Here is a 19174-nt window from a genome sequence, read left to right on the forward strand (position 1 = left end):
CCGATTTTTCGGGGTTTTTTTCAGTGGGCCCCCCAGGTGCAGCTGGTGGTAAACGTCGAAGCCCTGTTCGTCAGGGAAAGCGTGGAGCCCCGATGTCTGTGGTGCTGTAGATGTGCTGGCAATGGACGGGGAGGAGCAGCAAGAGCTTGACTGGCTGGCACTTTTGGTGTGGGAGCAATCGTCCGAAGTTCATGCTTTTTCGGGTTTTTTTTCAGTGGGGCCCCCAGGTGCAGCTGGTGGTAAGCGTCGAAGCCCTGTTCGTCAGGGAAAGCCCGGAGCCCCGATGTCTGTGGTGCTGTAGATGCGCTGCCAATGGCCGGTGAGGAGCAGCAAGAGCTTGACTGGCTGGCACTTCCGGTGTGGGAATAATCATCCGACATTCCCGATTTTTCGGGGTTTCTTTCAGTGGGCCCCCCAGCTGCAGCTGGTGATAAACGTTCAAGCCCTGTTCGTCAGGGAAAGCCCGGAGCCCCGATGTCTGTGGTGCTGTAGATGCGCTGCCAATGGCCGGTGAGGAGCAGCAAGAGCTTGACTGGCTGGCACTTTCGGTGTGGGAGCAATCATCCAACGTTCGTGATTTTTCGGGGTTTTTTTCAGTGGGCGCCCAGGTGCAGCTGGTGGTAAACGTCGAAGCCCTGTTCGTCAGGGAAAGCCCGGAGCCCCGATGTCTGTGGTGCTGTAGATGCGCTGCCAAAGGCCGGGGAGGAGCAGCAAGAGCTTGACTGGCTGGAACTTTTTGTGTGGGAGCAATCGTCCGACGTTCATGATTTTTCGGGGTTTTTTTCAGTGGGCCCCCCAGGTGCAGCTGGTGGTAAACGTCGAAGCCCAGTTCGTCAGGGAAAGCCCGGAGCCCCGATGTCTGTGGTGCTGTAGATGCGCTGCCAATGGCCGGTGAGGAGCAGCAAGAGCTTGACTGGCTGGCACTTTCGGTGTGGGAGCAATCGTCCGACGTTCATGCTTTTTCGGGGTTTTTTTCAGTGGGGCCCCCAGGTGCAGCTGGTGGTAAACGTCGAAGCCCTGTTCGTCAGGGAAAGCCCGGAGCCCCGATGTCTGTGGTGCTGTAGATGCGCTGCCAATGGCCGGGGAGGAGCAGCAAGAGCTTGACTGGCTGGCACTTTCGGTGTGGGAGCAATCGTCCGACGTTCATGCTTTTTCGGGGTTTTTTTCAGTAGGGCCCCCAGGTGCAGCTGGTGGTAAACGTCGAAGCCCTGTTCGTCAGGGAAAGCCCGGAGCCCCGATGTCTGTGGTGCTGTAGATGCGCTGCCAATGGCCGGGGAGGAGCAGCAAGAGCTTGACTGGCTGGCACTTTTGGTGTGGGAGCAATCGTCCAACGTTCGTGATTTTTCTTGGGTTTTTTTCCAATGGGCGCCCAGGTGCAGCTGGTGGTAAGCGTCGAAGCCCTGTTCGTCAGGGAAAGCCCAGAGCCCCGATGTCTGTGGTGCTGTAGATGCGCTGCCAATGGCCGGTGAGGAGCAGCAAGAGCTTGACTGGCTGGCACTTTCGGTGTGGGAGTAATCATCCGACGTTTGTGATTTTTCGGGGTTTCTTTCAGTGGGCCCCCCAGGTGCAGCTGGTGGTAAGCGTCGAAGCCCTGTTCGTCAGGGAAAGCCCGGAGCCCCGATGTCTGTGGTGCTGTAGATGCGCTGCCAATGGCCGCTGAGGAGCAGCAGGAGCTTCACTGGCTGGCACTTTCGGTGTGGGAGCAATCGTCCGACGTTCGTGATTTTTCGGGCTTTTTTCCAGTGGGCGCCCAGGTGCAGCAGGTGGTAAATATCGAAGCCCTGTTTGTCAGGGAAAGCTCAGAGCCCCGATGTCTGTGGTGCTGTAGATGCGCTGCCAATGGCCGGTGAGGAGCAGTAGGAGCTTGACTGGCTGGCACATTTTGTGTGGGAGCAATCGTCCGACGTTCGTGATTTTTCGGGGCTTTTTTCAGTTGGCCCCCCAGGTGCAGCTGGTGGTAAACGTCGAAGCCCTGTTCGTTAGGGAAAGCCCGGAGCCCCGATGTCTGTGGTGCTGTAGATGCGCTGCCAATGGCCGGTGATGAGCAGCAAGAGCTTGACTGGCTGGCACTTTCGGTGTGGGAGCAATCGTCCAACGTTCGTGATTTTTCTTGGGTTTTTTTCCAATGGGGGCAGTGGTGCAGGTGGTGGTAAAGGTCGAAGCCCTGTTCGTCAGGGAAAGCCCGGAGCCCCGATGTCTGTGGTGCTGTAGATGCGCTGCCAATGGCCGGTGAGGAGCAGCAAGAGCTTGACTGGCTGGATCTTTCGGTGTGGGAGCAATCGACCGCGTTCGTGATTTTTCGGGGTTTTTTTAGAGTGGGCGCCCAGGTGCAGCTGGTGGTAAAAGTCGAAGCCCTTTTCGTCAGGGAAAGCCCGGAGCCCCGATGTCTGTGGTGCTGTAGATGCGCTGCCAATGGCCGGTGAGGAGCAGCAAGAGCTTGACTGGCTGGCACTTTCGGTGTGGGAGCAATCGTCCGACGTTTGTGATTTTTCGGGTTTTTTTCCAATGGGCGCCCAGGTGCAGCTGGTGGTAAACGTCGAAGCCCTGTTCGTCAGGGAAAGCCCGGAACCCCGATGTCTGTGGTGCTGTAGATGCGCTGCCAATGGCCGGTGAGGAGCAGCAAGAGCTTGACTGGCTGGCACTTTCGGTGTAGGAGCAATCGTCCAACGTTCGTGATTTTTCGGGGTTTTTTTCAGTGGGCGCCCAGGTGCAGCTGGTGGTAAACGTCGAAGCCCTGTTCGTCAGGGAAAGCCCGGAGCCCCGATGTCTGTGGTGCTGTAGATGCGCTGCCAAAGGCCGGGGAGGAGCAGCAAGAGCTTGACTGGCTGGAACTTTTTGTGTGGGAGCAATCGTCCGACGTTCATGATTTTTCGGGGTTTTTTTCAGTGGGCCCCCCAGGTGCAGCTGGTGGTAAACGTCGAAGCCCTGTTCGTCAGGGAAAGCCCGGAGCCCCGATGTCTGTGGTGCTGTAGATGCGCTGCCAATGGCCGGTGAGGAGCAGCAAGAGCTTGACTGGCTGGCACTTTCGGTGTGGGAGCAATCGTCCGACGTTCATGCTTTTTCGGGGTTTTTTTCAGTGGGGCCCCCAGGTGCAGCTGGTGGTAAACGTTGAAGCCCTGTTCGTCAGGGAAAGCCCGGAGCCCCGATGTCTGTGGTGCTGTAGATGCGCTGCCAATGGCCGGTGAGGAGCAGCAAGAGCTTGACTGGCTGGCACTTTCGGTGTGGGAGCAATCGTCCGACGTTCGTGATTTTTCGGGGTTTTTTTCAGTGGGGCCCCCAGGTGCAGCTGGTGGTAAACGTCGAAGCCCTGTTCGTCAGGGAAAGCCCGGAGCCCCGATGTCTGTGGTGCTGTAGATGCGCTGCCAATGGCCGGTGAGGAGCAGCAAGAGCTTGACTGGCTGGCACTTTCGGTGTGGGAGTAATCATCCGACGTTCCCGATTTTTCGGGGTTTCTTTCAGTGGGCCCCCTAGGTGCAGCTGGTGGTAAACGTGCAAGCCCTGTTCGTCAGGGAAAGCCCGGAGCCCCGATGTCTGTGGTGCTGTAGATGCGCTGCCAATGGCCGGTGATGAGCAGCAGGAGCTTGACTGGCTGGCACTTTTTGTGTGGGAGCAATCGTCTGACGTTCGTGATTTTTAGGGTTTTTCTGGAGTGGGCGACCAGGTGCAGCTGGTGGTAAACGTCGAAGCCCTGTTCGTCAGGGAAAGCCCGGAGCCCCGATGTCTGTGGTGCTGTAGATGCGCTGCCAATGGCCGGTGATGAGCAGCAAGAGCTTGACTGGCTGGCACTTTCGGTGTGGGAGCAATCGTCCGACGTTCGTGATTTTTCGGGGTTTTTTTCAGTGGGCGCCCAGGTGCAGCTGGTGGTAAAGGTCGAAGCCCTTTTCGTCAGGGAAAGCCCGGAGCCCCGATGTCTGTGGTGCTGTAGATGCGCTGCCAATGGCCGGTGAGGAGCAGCAAGAGCTTGACTGGCTGGCACTTTCGGTGTGGGAGCAATCGTCCGACGTTTGTGATTTTTCGGGTTTTTTTCCAATGGGCGCCCAGGTGCAGCTGGTGGTAAACGTCGAAGCCCTGTTCGTCAGGGAAAGCCCGGAACCCCGATGTCTGTGGTGCTGTAGATGCGCTGCCAATGGCCGGTGAGGAGCAGCAAGAGCTTGACTGGCTGGCACTTTCGGTGTAGGAGCAATCGTCCAACGTTCGTGATTTTTCGGGGTTTTTTTCAGTGGGCGCCCAGGTGCAGCTGGTGGTAAACGTCGAAGCCCTGTTCGTCAGGGAAAGCCCAGAGCCCCGATGTCTGTGGTGCTGTAGATGCGCTGCCAAAGGCCGGGGAGGAGCAGCAAGAGCTTGACTGGCTGGAACTTTTTGTGTGGGAGCAATCGTCCGACGTTCATGATTTTTCGGGGTTTTTTTCAGTGGGCCCCCCAGGTGCAGATGGTGGTAAACGTCGAAGCCCTGTTCGTCAGGGAAAGCCCGGAGCCCCGATGTCTGTGGTGCTGTAGATGCGCTGCCAATGGCCGCTGAGGAGCAGCAAGAGCTTGACTGGCTGGCACTTTCGGTGTGGGAGCAATCGTCCGACGTTCATGCTTTTTCGGGGTTTTTTTCAGTGGGGCCCCCAGGTGCAGCTGGTGGTAAACGTTGAAGCCCTGTTCGTCAGGGAAAGCCCGGAGCCCCGATGTCTGTGGTGCTGTAGATGCGCTGCCAATGGCCGGTGATGAGCAGCAAGAGCTTGACTGGCTGGCACTTTCGGTGTGGGAGCAATCGTCCGACGTTCGTGATTTTTCGGGGTTTTTTTCAGTGGGGCCCCCAGGTGCAGCTGGTGGTAAACGTCGAAGCCCTGTTCGTCAGGGAAAGCCCGGAGCCCCGATGTCTGTGGTGCTGTAGATGCGCTGCCAATGGCCGGGGAGGAGCAGCAAGAGCTTGACTGGCTGGCACTTTCGGTGTGGGAGTAATCATCCGACGTTCCCGATTTTTCGGGGTTTCTTTCAGTGGGCCCCCTAGGTGCAGCTGGTGGTAAACGTGCAAGCCCTGTTCGTCAGGGAAAGCCCGGAGCCCCGATGTCTGTGGTGCTGTAGATGCGCTGCCAATGGCCGGTGATGAGCAGCAGGAGCTTGACTGGCTGGCACTTTTTGTGTGGGAGCAATCGTCTGACGTTCGTGATTTTTAGGGTTTTTCTGGAGTGGGCGACCAGGTGCAGCTGGTGGTAAACGTCGAAGCCCTGTTCGTCAGGGAAAGCCCGGAGCCCCGATGTCTGTGGTGCTGTAGATGCGCTGCCAATGGCCGGTGAGGAGCAGCAAGAGCTTGTCTGGCTGACACTTTTGGTGTGGGAGCAATCGTCCGACGTTCGTGATTTTTCGGGGTTTTTTTCAGTGGGCCCCCCAGGTGCAGCTGGTGGTAAACGTCGAAGCCCTGTTCGTCAGGGAAAGCCCGGAGCCCCGATGTCTGTGGTGCTGTAGATGCGCTGCCAATGGCCGGTGATGAGCAGCAAGAGCTTGACTGGCTGGCACTTTTGGTGTGGGAGCAACCGTCCAACGTTCGTTATTTTTCTTGGGTTTTTTTCCAATGGGCGCCCAGGTGCAGCTGGTGGTAAGCGTCGAAGCCCTGTTCCTCAGGGAAAGCCCGGAGCCCCGATGTCTGTGGTGCTGTAGATGCGCTGCCAATGGCCGGGGAGGAGCAGCAAGAGCTTGACTGGCTGGAACTTTTTGTGTGGGAGCAATCGTCCGACGTTCATGATTTTTCGGGGTTTTTTTCAGTGGGACCCCCAGGTGCAGCTGGTGGTAAACGTCGAAGCCCTGTTCGTCAGGGAAAGCCCGGAGCCCCGATGTCTGTGGTGCTGTAGATGCGCTGCCAATGGCCGGTGAGGAGCAGCAAGAGCTTGACTGGCTGGCACTTTCGGTGTGGGAGCAATCGTCCGACGTTTGTGATTTTTTGGGTTTTTTTGGAGTGGACTCCCAGGTGCAGGTGGTGGTAAAAGTCGAAGCCCTGTTCGTCAGGGAAAGCCCGGAGCCCCGATGTCTGTGGTGCTGTAGATGCGCTGCCAATGGCCGGTGAGGAGCAGCAAGAGCTTGACTGGCTGGCACTTTCGGTTTGGGAGCAATCGTCCGACGTTCGTGATTTTTCGGGGCTTTTTTCAGTTGGCCCCCCAGGTGCAGCTGGTGGTAAACGTCGAAGCCCTGTTCGTTAGGGAAAGCCCGGAGCCCCGATGTCTGTGGTGCTGTAGATGCGCTGCCAATGGCCGGTGATGAGCAGCAAGAGCTTGACTGGCTGGCACTTTCGGTGTGGGAGCAATCGTCCAACGTTCGTGATTTTTCTTGGGTTTTTTTCCAATGGGGGCAGAGGTGCAGGTGGTGGTAAAGGTCGAAGCCCTGTTCGTCAGGGAAAGCCCGGAGCCCCGATGTCTGTGGTGCTGTAGATGCGCTGCCAATGGCCGGTGAGGAGCAGCAAGAGCTTGACTGGCTGGCACTTTTTGTGTGGGAGCAATCGTCCAACGTTCATGATTTTTCTTGTGTTTTTTTCCAATGGGCGCCCAGGTGCAGCTGGTGGTAAGCGTCGAAGCCCTGTTAGTCAGGGAAAGCCCGGAGCCCCGATGTCTGTGGTGCTGTAGATGCGCTGCCAATGGCCGGTGAGGAGCAGCAAGAGCTTGAGTGGCTGGCACTTTTGGTGTGGGAGTAATCATCCGACGTTCCCGATTTTTCGGGGTTTCTTTCAGTGGGCCCCCCAGGTGCAGCTGGTGGTAAACGTTCAAGCCCTGTTCGTCAGGGAAAGCCCGGAGCCCTGATGTCTGTGGTGCTGTAGATGCGCTGCCAATGGCCGGTGAGGAGCAGCAGGAGCTGGACTGGCTGGCACTTTCGGTGTGGGAGCAATCGTCCGACGTTCGTGATTTTTCGGGTTTTTTTGGCGTGGGCGCCCAGGTGCAGCTGGTGGTAAACGTCGAAGCCCTGTTCGTCAGGGAAAGCGTGGAGCCCCGATGTCTGTGGTGCTGTAGATGCGCTGCCAATGGCCGGTGAGGAGCAGCAAGAGCTTGTCTGGCTAGCAGTTTCGGTGTGGGAGCAATCGTCCGACGTTCATGATTTTTCGGGGCTTTTTTCAGTTGGCCCCCCAGGTGCAGCTGGTGGTAAACGTCGAAGCCCTGTTCGTTAGGGAAAGCCCGGAGCCCCGATGTCTGTAGTGCTGTAGATGTGCTGGCAATGGCCGGGGAGGAGCAGCAAGAGCTTGACTGGCTGGCACTTCCGGTGTGGGAGTAATCATCCGACGTTCCCGATTTTTCGGGGTTTTTTTCAGTGGGCCCCCCAGCTGCAGCTGGTGATAAACGTTCAAGCCCTGTTCGTCAGGGAAAGCCCGGAGCCCCGATGTCTGTGGTGCTGTAGATGCGCTGCCAATGGCCGGTGAGGAGCAGCAGGAGCTTGACTGGCTGGCACTTTTTGTGTGGGAGCAATCGTCCGACGTTCGTGATTTTTCTTGGGTTTTTTTCCAATGGGCGCCCAGGTGAAGCTGGTGGTAAACGTCGAAGCCCGGTTCGTCAGGGAAAGCCCGGAGCCCCGATGTCTGTGGTGCTGTAGATGCGCTGCCAATGGCCGGTGAGGAGCAGCAAGAGCTTGACTGGCTGGCACTTTCGGTGTAGGAGCAATCGTCCAACGTTCGTGATTTTTCGGGGTTTTTTTCAGTGGGCGCCCAGGTGCAGCTGGTGGTAAACGTCGAAGCCCTGTTCGTCAGGGAAAGCCCGGAGCCCCGATGTCTGTGGTGCTGTAGATGCGCTGCCAAAGGCCGGGGAGGAGCAGCAAGAGCTTGACTGGCTGGAACTTTTTGTGTGGGAGCAATCGTCCGACGTTCATGATTTTTCGGGGTTTTTTTCAGTGGGCCCCCCAGGTGCAGCTGGTGGTAAACGTCGAAGCCCTGTTCGTCAGGGAAAGCCCGGAGCCCCGATGTCTGTGGTGCTGTAGATGCGCTGCCAATGGCCGCTGAGGAGCAGCAAGAGCTTGACTGGCTGGCACTTTCGGTGTGGGAGCAATCGTCCGACGTTCATGCTTTTTCGGGGTTTTTTTCAGTGGGGCCCCCAGGTGCAGCTGGTGGTAAACGTTGAAGCCCTGTTCGTCAGGGAAAGCCCGGAGCCCCGATGTCTGTGGTGCTGTAGATGCGCTGCCAATGGCCGGTGAGGAGCAGCAAGAGCTTGACTGGCTGGCACTTTCGGTGTGGGAGCAATCGTCCGACGTTCGTGATTTTTCGGGGTTTTTTTCAGTGGGGCCCCCAGGTGCAGCTGGTGGTAAGCGTCGAAGCCCTGTTCGTCAGGGAAAGCCCGGAGCCCCGATGTCTGTGGTGCTGTAGATGCGCTGCCAATGGCCGGTGAGGAGCAGCAAGAGCTTGACTGGCTGGCACTTTCGGTGTGGGAGCAATCGTCCAACGTTCGTGACTTTTCTTGGGTTTTTTTCCAAAGGGGGCAGAGGTGCAGGTGGTGGTAAAGGTCGAAGCCCTGTTCGTCAGGGAAAGCCCGGAGCCCCGATGTCTGTGGTGCTGTAGATGCACTGCCAATGGCCGGTGAGGAGCAGCAAGAGCTTGACTGGCTGGCACTTTCGGTGTGGGAGCAATCGTCCGACGTTTGTGATTTTTTGGGTTTTTTTGGAGTGGGCGACCAGGTGCAGCCGGTGGTAAACATCGAAGCCCTGTTCGTCAGGGAAAGCCCGGAGCCCCGATGTCTGTGGTGCTGTAGATGCGCTGCCAATGGCCGGTGAGGAGCAGCAAGAGCTTGACTGGCTGGCACTTTCGGTGTGGGAGCAATCGTCCAACGTTCGTGATTTTTCGGGGTTTTTTTCAGTGGGCGCCCAGGTGCAGCTGGTGGTAAACGTCGAAGCCCTGTTCGTCAGGGAAAGTCCGGAGCCCCGATGTCTGCGGTGCTGTAGATGCGCTGCCAATGGCCGCTGAGGAGCAGCAGGAGCTTCACTGGCTGGCACTTTCGGTGTGGGAGCTATCGTCCAACGTTCCCGATTTTTCGGGGTTTCTTTCAGTGGGCCCCCTAGGTGCAGCTGGTGGTAAACGTGCAAGCCCTGTTCGTCAGGGAAAGCCCGGAGCCCCGATGTCTGTGGTGCTGTAGATGCGCTGCCAATGGCCGGTGATGAGCAGCAGGAGCTTTACTGGCTGGCACTTTTTGTGTGGGAGCAATCGTCCGACGTTCGTGATTTTTAGGGTTTTTCTGGAGTGGGCGACCAGGTGCAGCTGGTGGTAAATATCGAAGCCCTGTTCGTCAGGGAAAGCTCAGAGCCCCGATGTCTGTGGTGCTGTAGATGCGCTGCCAATGGCCGGTGAGGAGCAGCAAGAGCTTGACTGGCTGGCACTTTCGGTGTGGGAGCAATCGTCCGCGTTCGTGATTTTTCGGGGTTTTTTTGGAGTGGGCGCCCAGGTGCAGCTGGTGGTAAAAGTCGAAGCCCTTTTCGTCAGGGAAAGCCCGGAGCCCCGATGTCTGTGGTGCTGTAGATGCGCTGCCAATGGCCGGTGAGGAGCAGCAAGAGATTGACTGGCTGGCACTTTTGGTGTGGGAGCAATCGTCCAACGTTCGTGATTTTTCTTGTGTTTTTTTCCAATGGGCGCCCAGGTGCAGCTGGTGGTAAGCGTCGAAGCCCTGTTCGTCAGGGAAAGCCCGGAGCCCCGATGTCTGTGGTGCTGTAGATGCGCTGCCAATGGCCGGTGAGGAGCAGCAAGAGCTTGACTGGCTGGCCCTTTCGGTGTGGGAGTAATCATCCGACGTTCCCGAGTTTTCGGGGCTTCTTTCAGTAGGCCCCCTAGGTGCAGCTGGTGGTAAACGTGCAAGCCCTGTTCGTCAGGGAAAGCCCGGAGCCCCGATGTCTGTGGTGCTGTAGATGCGCTGCCAATGGCCGGTGATGAGCAGCAGGAGCTTGACTGGCTGGCACTTTTTGTGTGGGAGCAATCGTCCGACGTTCGTGATTTTTAGGGTTTTTCTGGAGTGGGCGACCAGGTGCAGCTGGTGGTAAACGTCGAAGCCCTGTTCGTCAGGGAAAGCCCGGAGCCCCGATGTCTGTGGTGCTGTAGATGCGCTGCCAATGGCCTGTGATGAGCAGCAAGAGCTTGACTGGCTGGCAGTTTTGGTGTGGGAGCAACCGTCCAACGTTCGTGATTTTTCTTGGGTTTTTTTCCAATGGGCGCCCAGGTGCAGCTGGTGGTAAGCGTCGAAGCCCTGTTCGTCAGGGAAAGCCCGGAGCCCCGATGTCTGTGGTGCTGTAGATGTGCTGCCAATGGCCGGGGAGCAGCAGCAAGAGCTTGACTGGCTGGAACTTTTTGTGTGGGAGCAATCGTCCGACGTTCATGATTTTTCGGGGTTTTTTTCAGTGGGCCCCCCAGGTGCAGCTGGTGGTAAACGTCGAAGCCCTGTTCGTCAGGGAAAGCCCGGAGACCCGATGTCTGTGGTGCTGTAGATGCGCTGCCAATGGCCGGGGAGGAGCAGCAAGAGCTTGACTGGCTGGAACTTTTTGTGTGGGAGCAATCGTCCGACGTTCATGATTTTTCGGGGTTTTTTTCAGTGGGCCCCCCAGGTGCAGCTGGTGGTAAACGTCGAAGCCCTGTTCGTCAGGGAAAGCCCGGAGCCCCGATGTCTGTGGTGCTGTAGATGCGCTGCCAATGGCCGGTGATGAGCAGCAAGAGCTTGAGTTGCTGGTACTTTCGGTGTGGGAGCAATCTTCCAACGTTCGTGATTTTTCTTGGGTTTTTTTCCAATGGGCGCGCAGGTGCAGGTGGTGGTAAACATCGAAGCCCTGTTCGTCAGGGAAAGCCCGGAGCCCCGATGTCTGTGGTGCTGTAGATGCGCTGCCAATGGCCGGTGAGGAGCAGCAAGAGCTTGACTGGCTGGCACTTTCGGTGTGGGAGCAATCGTCCGACGTTTGTGATTTTTCGGGTTTTTTTGGAGTGGACTCCCAGGTGCAGCTGGTGGTAAACGTCGAAGCCCTGTTCGTCAGGGAAAGCCCGGAGCCCCGATGTCTGTGGTGCTGTAGATGCGCTGCCAATGGCCGGTGAGGAGCAGCAAGAGCTTGACTGGCTGGCACTTTCGGTGTGGGAGCAATCGTCCAACGTTCGTGACTTTTCTTGGGTTTTTTTCCAATGGGGGCAGAGGTGCAGGTGGTGGTAAATATCGAAGCCCTGTTCGTCAGGGAAAGCCCGGAGCCCCGATGTCTGTGGTGCTGTAGATGCACTGCCAATGGCCAGTGAGGAGCAGCAGGAGCTTGACTGGCTGGCACTTTTTGTGTGGGAGCAATCGTCTGACGTTCGTGATTTTTCGGGTTTTTCTGGAGTGGGCGACCAGGTGCAGCTGGTGGTAAACGTCGAAGCCCGGTTCGTCAGGGAAAGCCCGGAGCCCCGATGTCTGTGGTGCTGTAGATGCGCTGCCAATGGCCGGTGATGAGCAGCAAGAGCTTGACTGGCTGGCACTTTCGGTGTGGGAGCAATCGTCCAACGTTCGTGATTTTTCGGGGTTTTTTTCAGTGGGCGCCCAGGTGCAGCTGGTGGTAAACGTCGAAGCCCTGTTCGTCAGGGAAAGCCCAGAGCCCCGATGTCTGCGGTGCTGTAGATGCGCTGCCAATGGCCGCTGAGGAGCAGCAGGAGCTTCACTGGCTGGCACTTTCGGTGTGGGAGCAATCGTCCAACGTTCGTGATTTTTCGGGCTTTTTTCCAGTGGGCGCCCAGGTGCAGCAGGTGGTAAATATCGAAGCCCTGTTCGTCAGGGAAAGCTCAGAGCCCCGATGTCTGTGGTGCTGTAGATGCGCTGCCAATGGCCGGTGAGGAGCAGCAAGAGCTTGACTGGCTGGCACTTTCGGTGTGGGAGCAATCGTCCGCGTTCGTGATTTTTCGCGGTTTTTTTGGAGTGGGCGCCCAGGTGCAGCTGGTGGTAAAAGTCGAAGCCCTTTTCGTCAGGGAAAGCCCGGAGCCCCGATGTCTGTGGTGCTGTAGATGCGCTGCCAATGGCCGGTGAGGAGCAGCAAGAGCTTGACTGGCTGGCACTTTTGGTGTGGGAGCAATCGTCCAACGTTCGTGATTTTTCTTGTGTTTTTTTCCAATGGGCGCCCAGGTGCAGCTGGTGGTAAGCGTCGAAGCCCTGTTCGTCAGGGAAAGCCCGGAGCCCCGATGTCTGTGGTGCTGTAGATGCGCTGCCAATGGCCGGTGAGGAGCAGCAAGAGCTTGACTGGCTGGCACTTTCGGTGTGGGAGTAATCATCCGACGTTCCCGATTTTTCGGGGTTTCTTTCAGTGGGCCCCCTAGGTGCAGCTGGTGGTAAACGTGCAAGCCCTGTTCGTCAGGGAAAGCCCGGAGCCCCGATGTCTGTGGTGCTGTAGATGCGCTGCCAATGGCCGGTGATGAGCAGCAAGAGCTTGACTGGCTGGCACTTTCGGTGTGGGAGCAATCGTCCGACGTTCGTGATTTTCCGGGTTTTTTTGGAGTGGGCGCCCAGGTGCAGCTGGTGGTAAAGGTCGAAGCCCTTTTCGTCAGGGAAAGCCCGGAGCCCCGATGTCTGTGGTGCTGTAGATGTGCTGCCAATGGCCGGGGAGGAGCAGCAAGAGCTTGAGTGGCTGGCACGTTCGTTGTGGGAGCAATCGTCCGACGTTCATGCTTTTTAGGGGATTATTTCAGTGGGGCCCCCAGGTGCAGCTGGTGGTAAATATCGAAGCCCTGTTCGTCAGGGAAAGCCCGGAGCCCCGATGTCTGTGGTGCTGTAGATGCACTGCCAATGGCCAGTGAGGAGCAGCAGGAGCTTGACTGGCTGGCACGTTTTGTGTGGGAGCAATCGTCTGACGTTCGTGATTTTTCGGGTTTTTCTGGAGTGGGCGACCAGGTGCAGCTGGTGGTAAACGTCGAAGCCCGGTTCGTCAGGGAAAGCCCGGAGCCCCGATGTCTGTGGTGCTGTAGATGCGCTGCCAATGGCCGGTGATGAGCAGCAAGAGCTTGACTGGCTGGCACTTTCGGTGTGGGAGCAATCGTCCAACGTTCGTGATTTTTCGGGGTTTTTTTCAGTGGGCGCCCAGGTGCAGCTGGTGGTAAACGTCGAAGCCCTGTTCGTCAGGGAAAGCCCGGAGCCCCGATGTCTGCGGTGCTGTAGATGCGCTGCCAATGGCCGCTGAGGAGCAGCAGGAGCTTCACTGGCTGGCACTTTCGGTGTGGGAGCAATCGTCCAACGTTCGTGATTTTTCGGGCTTTTTTCCAGTGGGCGCCCAGGTGCAGCAGGTGGTAAATATCGAAGCCCTGTTCGTCAGGGAAAGCTCAGAGCCCCGATGTCTGTGGTGCTGTAGATGCGCTGCCAATGGCCGGTGAGGAGCAGCAAGAGCTTGACTGGCTGGCACTTTCGGTGTGGGAGCAATCGTCCGCGTTCGTGATTTTTCGCGGTTTTTTTGGAGTGGGCGCCCAGGTGCAGCTGGTGGTAAAAGTCGAAGCCGTTTTCGTCAGGGAAAGCCCGGAGCCCCGATGTCTGTGGTGCTGTAGATGCGCTGCCAATGGCCGGTGAGGAGCAGCAAGAGCTTGACTGGCTGGCACTTTTGGTGTGGGAGCAATCGTCCAACGTTCGTGATTTTTCTTGTGTTTTTTTCCAATGGGCGCCCAGGTGCAGCTGGTGGTAAGCGTCGAAGCCCTGTTCGTCAGGGAAAGCCCGGAGCCCCGATGTCTGTGGTGCTGTAGATGCGCTGCCAATGGCCGGTGAGGAGCAGCAAGAGCTTGACTGGCTGGAACTTTTTGTGTGGGAGCAATCGTCCGACGTTCATGATTTTTCGGGGTTTTTTTCAGTGGGCCCCCCAGGTGCAGCTGGTGGTAAACGTCGAAGCCCTGTTCGTCAGGGAAAGCCCGGAGCCCCGATGTCTGTGGTGCTGTAGATGCGCTGCCAATGGCCGCTGAGGAGCAGCAAGAGCTTGACTGGCTGGCACTTTCGGTGTGGGAGCAATCGTCCGACGTTCATGCTTTTTCGGGGTTTTTTTTCAGTGGGGCCCCCAGGTGCAGCTGGTGGTAAACGTTGAAGCCCTGTTCGTCAGGGAAAGCCCGGAGCCCCGATGTCTGTGGTGCTGTAGATGCGCTGCCAATGGCCGGTGAGGAGCAGCAAGAGCTTGACTGGCTGGCACTTTCGGTGTGGGAGCAATCGTCCGACGTTCGTGATTTTTCGGGGTTTTTTTCAGTGGGGCCCCCAGGTGCAGCTGGTGGTAAGCGTCGAAGCCCTGTTCGTCAGGGAAAGCCCGGAGCCCCGATGTCTGTGGTGCTGTAGATGCGCTGCCAATGGCCGGTGAGGAGCAGCAAGAGCTTGACTGGCTGGCACTTTCGGTGTGGGAGCAATCGTCCAACGTTCGTGACTTTTCTTGGGTTTTTTTCCAAAGGGGGCAGAGGTGCAGGTGGTGGTAAAGGTCGAAGCCCTGTTCGTCAGGGAAAGCCCGGAGCCCCGATGTCTGTGGTGCTGTAGATGCACTGCCAATGGCCGGTGAGGAGCAGCAAGAGCTTGACTGGCTGGCACTTTCGGTGTGGGAGCAATCGTCCGACGTTTGTGATTTTTTGGGTTTTTTTGGAGTGGGCGACCAGGTGCAGCCGGTGGTAAACATCGAAGCCCTGTTCGTCAGGGAAAGCCCGGAGCCCCGATGTCTGTGGTGCTGTAGATGCGCTGCCAATGGCCGGTGAGGAGCAGCAAGAGCTTGACTGGCTGGCACTTTCGGTGTGGGAGCAATCGTCCAACGTTCGTGATTTTTCGGGGTTTTTTTCAGTGGGCGCCCAGGTGCAGCTGGTGGTAAACGTCGAAGCCCTGTTCGTCAGGGAAAGTCCGGAGCCCCGATGTCTGCGGTGCTGTAGATGCGCTGCCAATGGCCGCTGAGGAGCAGCAGGAGCTTCACTGGCTGGCACTTTCGGTGTGGGAGCTATCGTCCAACGTTCCCGATTTTTCGGGGTTTCTTTCAGTGGGCCCCCTAGGTGCAGCTGGTGGTAAACGTGCAAGCCCTGTTCGTCAGGGAAAGCCCGGAGCCCCGATGTCTGTGGTGCTGTAGATGCGCTGCCAATGGCCGGTGATGAGCAGCAGGAGCTTGACTGGCTGGCACTTTTTGTGTGGGAGCAATCGTCCGACGTTCGTGATTTTTAGGGTTTTTCTGGAGTGGGCGACCAGGTGCAGCTGGTGGTAAATATCGAAGCCCTGTTCGTCAGGGAAAGCTCAGAGCCCCGATGTCTGTGGTGCTGTAGATGCGCTGCCAATGGCCGGTGAGGAGCAGCAAGAGCTTGACTGGCTGGCACTTTCGGTGTGGGAGCAATCGTCCGCGTTCGTGATTTTTCGGGGTTTTTTTGGAGTGGGCGCCCAGGTGCAGCTGGTGGTAAAAGTCGAAGCCCTTTTCGTCAGGGAAAGCCCGGAGCCCCGATGTCTGTGGTGCTGTAGATGCGCTGCCAATGGCCGGTGAGGAGCAGCAAGAGATTGACTGGCTGGCACTTTTGGTGTGGGAGCAATCGTCCAACGTTCGTGATTTTTCTTGTGTTTTTTTCCAATGGGCGCCCAGGTGCAGCTGGTGGTAAGCGTCGAAGCCCTGTTCGTCAGGGAAAGCCCGGAGCCCCGATGTCTGTGGTGCTGTAGATGCGCTGCCAATGGCCGGTGAGGAGCAGCAAGAGCTTGACTGGCTGGCACTTTCGGTGTGGGAGTAATCATCCGACGTTCCCGAGTTTTCGGGGCTTCTTTCAGTGGGCCCCCTAGGTGCAGCTGGTGGTAAACGTGCAAGCCCTGTTCGTCAGGGAAAGCCCGGAGCCCCGATGTCTGTGGTGCTGTAGATGCGCTGCCAATGGCCGGTGATGAGCAGCAGGAGCTTGACTGGCTGGCACTTTTTGTGTGGGAGCAATCGTCCGACGTTCGTGATTTTTAGGGTTTTTCTGGAGTGGGCGACCAGGTGCAGCTGGTGGTAAACGTCGAAGCCCTGTTCGTCAGGGAAAGCCCGGAGCCCCGATGTCTGTGGTGCTGTAGATGCGCTGCCAATGGCCGGTGATGAGCAGCAAGAGCTTGAGTTGCTGGTACTTTCGGTGTGGGAGCAATCTTCCAACGTTCGTGATTTTTCTTGGGTTTTTTTCCAATGGGCGCGCAGGTGCAGGTGGTGGTAAACATCGAAGCCCTGTTCGTCAGGGAAAGCCCGGAGCCCCGATGTCTGTGGTGCTGTAGATGCGCTGCCAATGGCCGGTGAGGAGCAGCAAGAGCTTGACTGGCTGGCACTTTCGGTGTGGGAGCAATCGTCCGACGTTTGTGATTTTTCGGGTTTTTTTGGAGTGGACTCCCAGGTGCAGCTGGTGGTAAACGTCGAAGCCCTGTTCGTCAGGGAAAGCCCGGAGCCCCGATGTCTGTGGTGCTGTAGATGCGCTGCCAATGGCCGGTGAGGAGCAGCAAGAGCTTGACTGGCTGGCACTTTCGGTGTGGGAGCAATCGTCCAACGTTCGTGACTTTTCTTGGGTTTTTTTCCAATGGGGGCAGAGGTGCAGGTGGTGGTAAATATCGAAGCCCTGTTCGTCAGGGAAAGCCCGGAGCCCCGATGTCTGTGGTGCTGTAGATGCACTGCCAATGGCCAGTGAGGAGCAGCAGGAGCTTGACTGGCTGGCACTTTTTGTGTGGGAGCAATCGTCTGACGTTCGTGATTTTTCGGGTTTTTCTGGAGTGGGCGACCAGGTGCAGCTGGTGGTAAACGTCGAAGCCCGGTTCGTCAGGGAAAGCCCGGAGCCCCGATGTCTGTGGTGCTGTAGATGCGCTGCCAATGGCCGGTGATGAGCAGCAAGAGCTTGACTGGCTGGCACTTTCGGTGTGGGAGCAATCGTCCAACGTTCGTGATTTTTCGGGGTTTTTTTCAGTGGGCGCCCAGGTGCAGCTGGTGGTAAACGTCGAAGCCCTGTTCGTCAGGGAAAGCCCAGAGCCCCGATGTCTGCGGTGCTGTAGATGCGCTGCCAATGGCCGCTGAGGAGCAGCAGGAGCTTCACTGGCTGGCACTTTCGGTGTGGGAGCAATCGTCCAACGTTCGTGATTTTTCGGGCTTTTTTCCAGTGGGCGCCCAGGTGCAGCAGGTGGTAAATATCGAAGCCCTGTTCGTCAGGGAAAGCTCAGAGCCCCGATGTCTGTGGTGCTGTAGATGCGCTGCCAATGGCCGGTGAGGAGCAGCAAGAGCTTGACTGGCTGGCACTTTCGGTGTGGGAGCAATCGTCCGCGTTCGTGATTTTTCGCGGTTTTTTTGGAGTGGGCGCCCAGGTGCAGCTGGTGGTAAAAGTCGAAGCCCTTTTCGTCAGGGAAAGCCCGGAGCCCCGATGTCTGTGGTGCTGTAGATGCGCTGCCAATGGCCGGTGAGGAGCAGCAAGAGCTTGACTGGCTGGCACTTTTGGTGTGGGAGCAATCGTCCAACGTTCGTGATTTTTCTTGTGTTTTTTTCCAATGGGCGCCCAGGTGCAGCTGGTGGTAAGCGTCGAAGCCCTGTTCGTCAGGGAAAGCCCGGAGCCCCGATGTCTGTGGTGCTGTAGATGCGCTGCCAATGGCCGGTGAGGAGCAGCAAGAGCTTGACTGGCTGGCACTTTCGGTGTGGGAGTAATCATCCGACGTTCCCGATTTTTCGGGGTTTCTTTCAGTGGGCCCCCTAGGTGCAGCTGGTGGTAAACGTGCAAGCCCTGTTCGTCAGGGAAAGCCCGGAGCCCCGATGTCTGTGGTGCTGTAGATGCGCTGCCAATGGCCGGTGATGAGCAGAAAGAGCTTGACTGGCTGGCACTTTCGGTGTGGGAGCAATCGTCCGACGTTCGTGATTTTCCGGGTTTTTTTGGAGTGGGCGCCCAGGTGCAGCTGGTGGTAAAGGTCGAAGCCCTTTTCGTCAGGGAAAGCCCGGAGCCCCGATGTCTGTGGTGCTGTAGATGTGCTGCCAATGGCCGGGGAGGAGCAGCAAGAGCTTGAGTGGCTGGCACGTTCGTTGTGGGAGCAATCGTCCGACGTTCATGCTTTTTAGGGGATTATTTCAGTGGGGCCCCCAGGTGCAGCTGGTGGTAAATATCGAAGCCCTGTTCGTCAGGGAAAGCCCGGAGCCCCGATGTCTGTGGTGCTGTAGATGCACTGCCAGTGGCCAGTGAGGAGCAGCAGGAGCTTGACTGGCTGGCACGTTTTGTGTGGGAGCAATCGTCTGACGTTCGTGATTTTTCGGGTTTTTCTGGAGTGGGCGACCAGGTGCAGCTGGTGGTAAACGTCGAAGCCCGGTTCGTCAGGGAAAGCCCGGAGCCCCGATGTCTGTGGTGCTGTAGATGCGCTGCCAATGGCCGGTGATGAGCAGCAAGAGCTTGACTGGCTGGCACTTTCGGTGTGGGAGCAATCGTCCAACGTTCGTGATTTTTCGGGGTTTTTTTCAGTGGGCGCCCAGGTGCAGCTGGTGGTAAACGTCGAAGCCCTGTTCGTCAGGGAAAGCCCGGAGCCCCGATGTCTGCGGTGCTGTAGATGCGCTGCCAATGGCCGCTGAGGAGCAGCAGGAGCTTCACTGGCTGGCACTTTCGGTGTGGGAGCAATCGTCCAACGTTCGTGATTTTTCGGGCTTTTTTCCAGTGGGCGCCCAGGTGCAGCAGGTGGTAAATATCGAAGCCCTGTTCGTCAGGGAAAGCTCAGAGCCCCGATGTCTGTGGTGCTGTAGATGCGCTGCCAATGGCCGGTGAGGAGCAGCAAGAGCTTGACTGGCTGGCACTTTCGGTGTGGGAGCAATCGTCCGCGTTCGTGATTTTTCGCGGTTTTTTTGGAGTGGGCGCCCAGGTGCAGCTGGTGGTAAAAGTCGAAGCCGTTTTCGTCAGGGAAAGCCCGGAGCCCCGATGTCTGTGGTGCTGTAGATGCGCTGCCAATGGCCGGTGAGGAGCAGCAAGAGCTTGACTGGCTGGCACTTTTGGTGTGGGAGCAATCGTCCAACGTTCGTGATTTTTCTTGTGTTTTTTTCCAATGGGCGCCCAGGTGCAGCTGGTGGTAAGCGTCGAAGCCCTGTTCGTCAGGGAAAGCCCGGAGCCCCGATGTCTGTGGTGCTGTAGATGCGCTGCCAATGGCCGGTGAGGAGCAGCAAGAGCTTGACTGGCTGGAACTTTTTGTGTGGGAGCAATCGTCCGACGTTCATGATTTTTCGGGGTTTTTTTCAGTGGGCCCCCCAGGTGCAGCTGGTGGTAAACGTCGAAGCCCTGTTCGTCAGGGAAAGCCCGGAGCCCCGATGTC

The sequence above is a fragment of the Chlamydotis macqueenii genome, chromosome W (assembly GCF_036417535.1).
Source record: "Chlamydotis macqueenii isolate bChlMac1 chromosome W, bChlMac1.mat, whole genome shotgun sequence".
In the NCBI taxonomy this organism is placed as follows: domain Eukaryota; kingdom Metazoa; phylum Chordata; class Aves; order Otidiformes; family Otididae; genus Chlamydotis; species Chlamydotis macqueenii.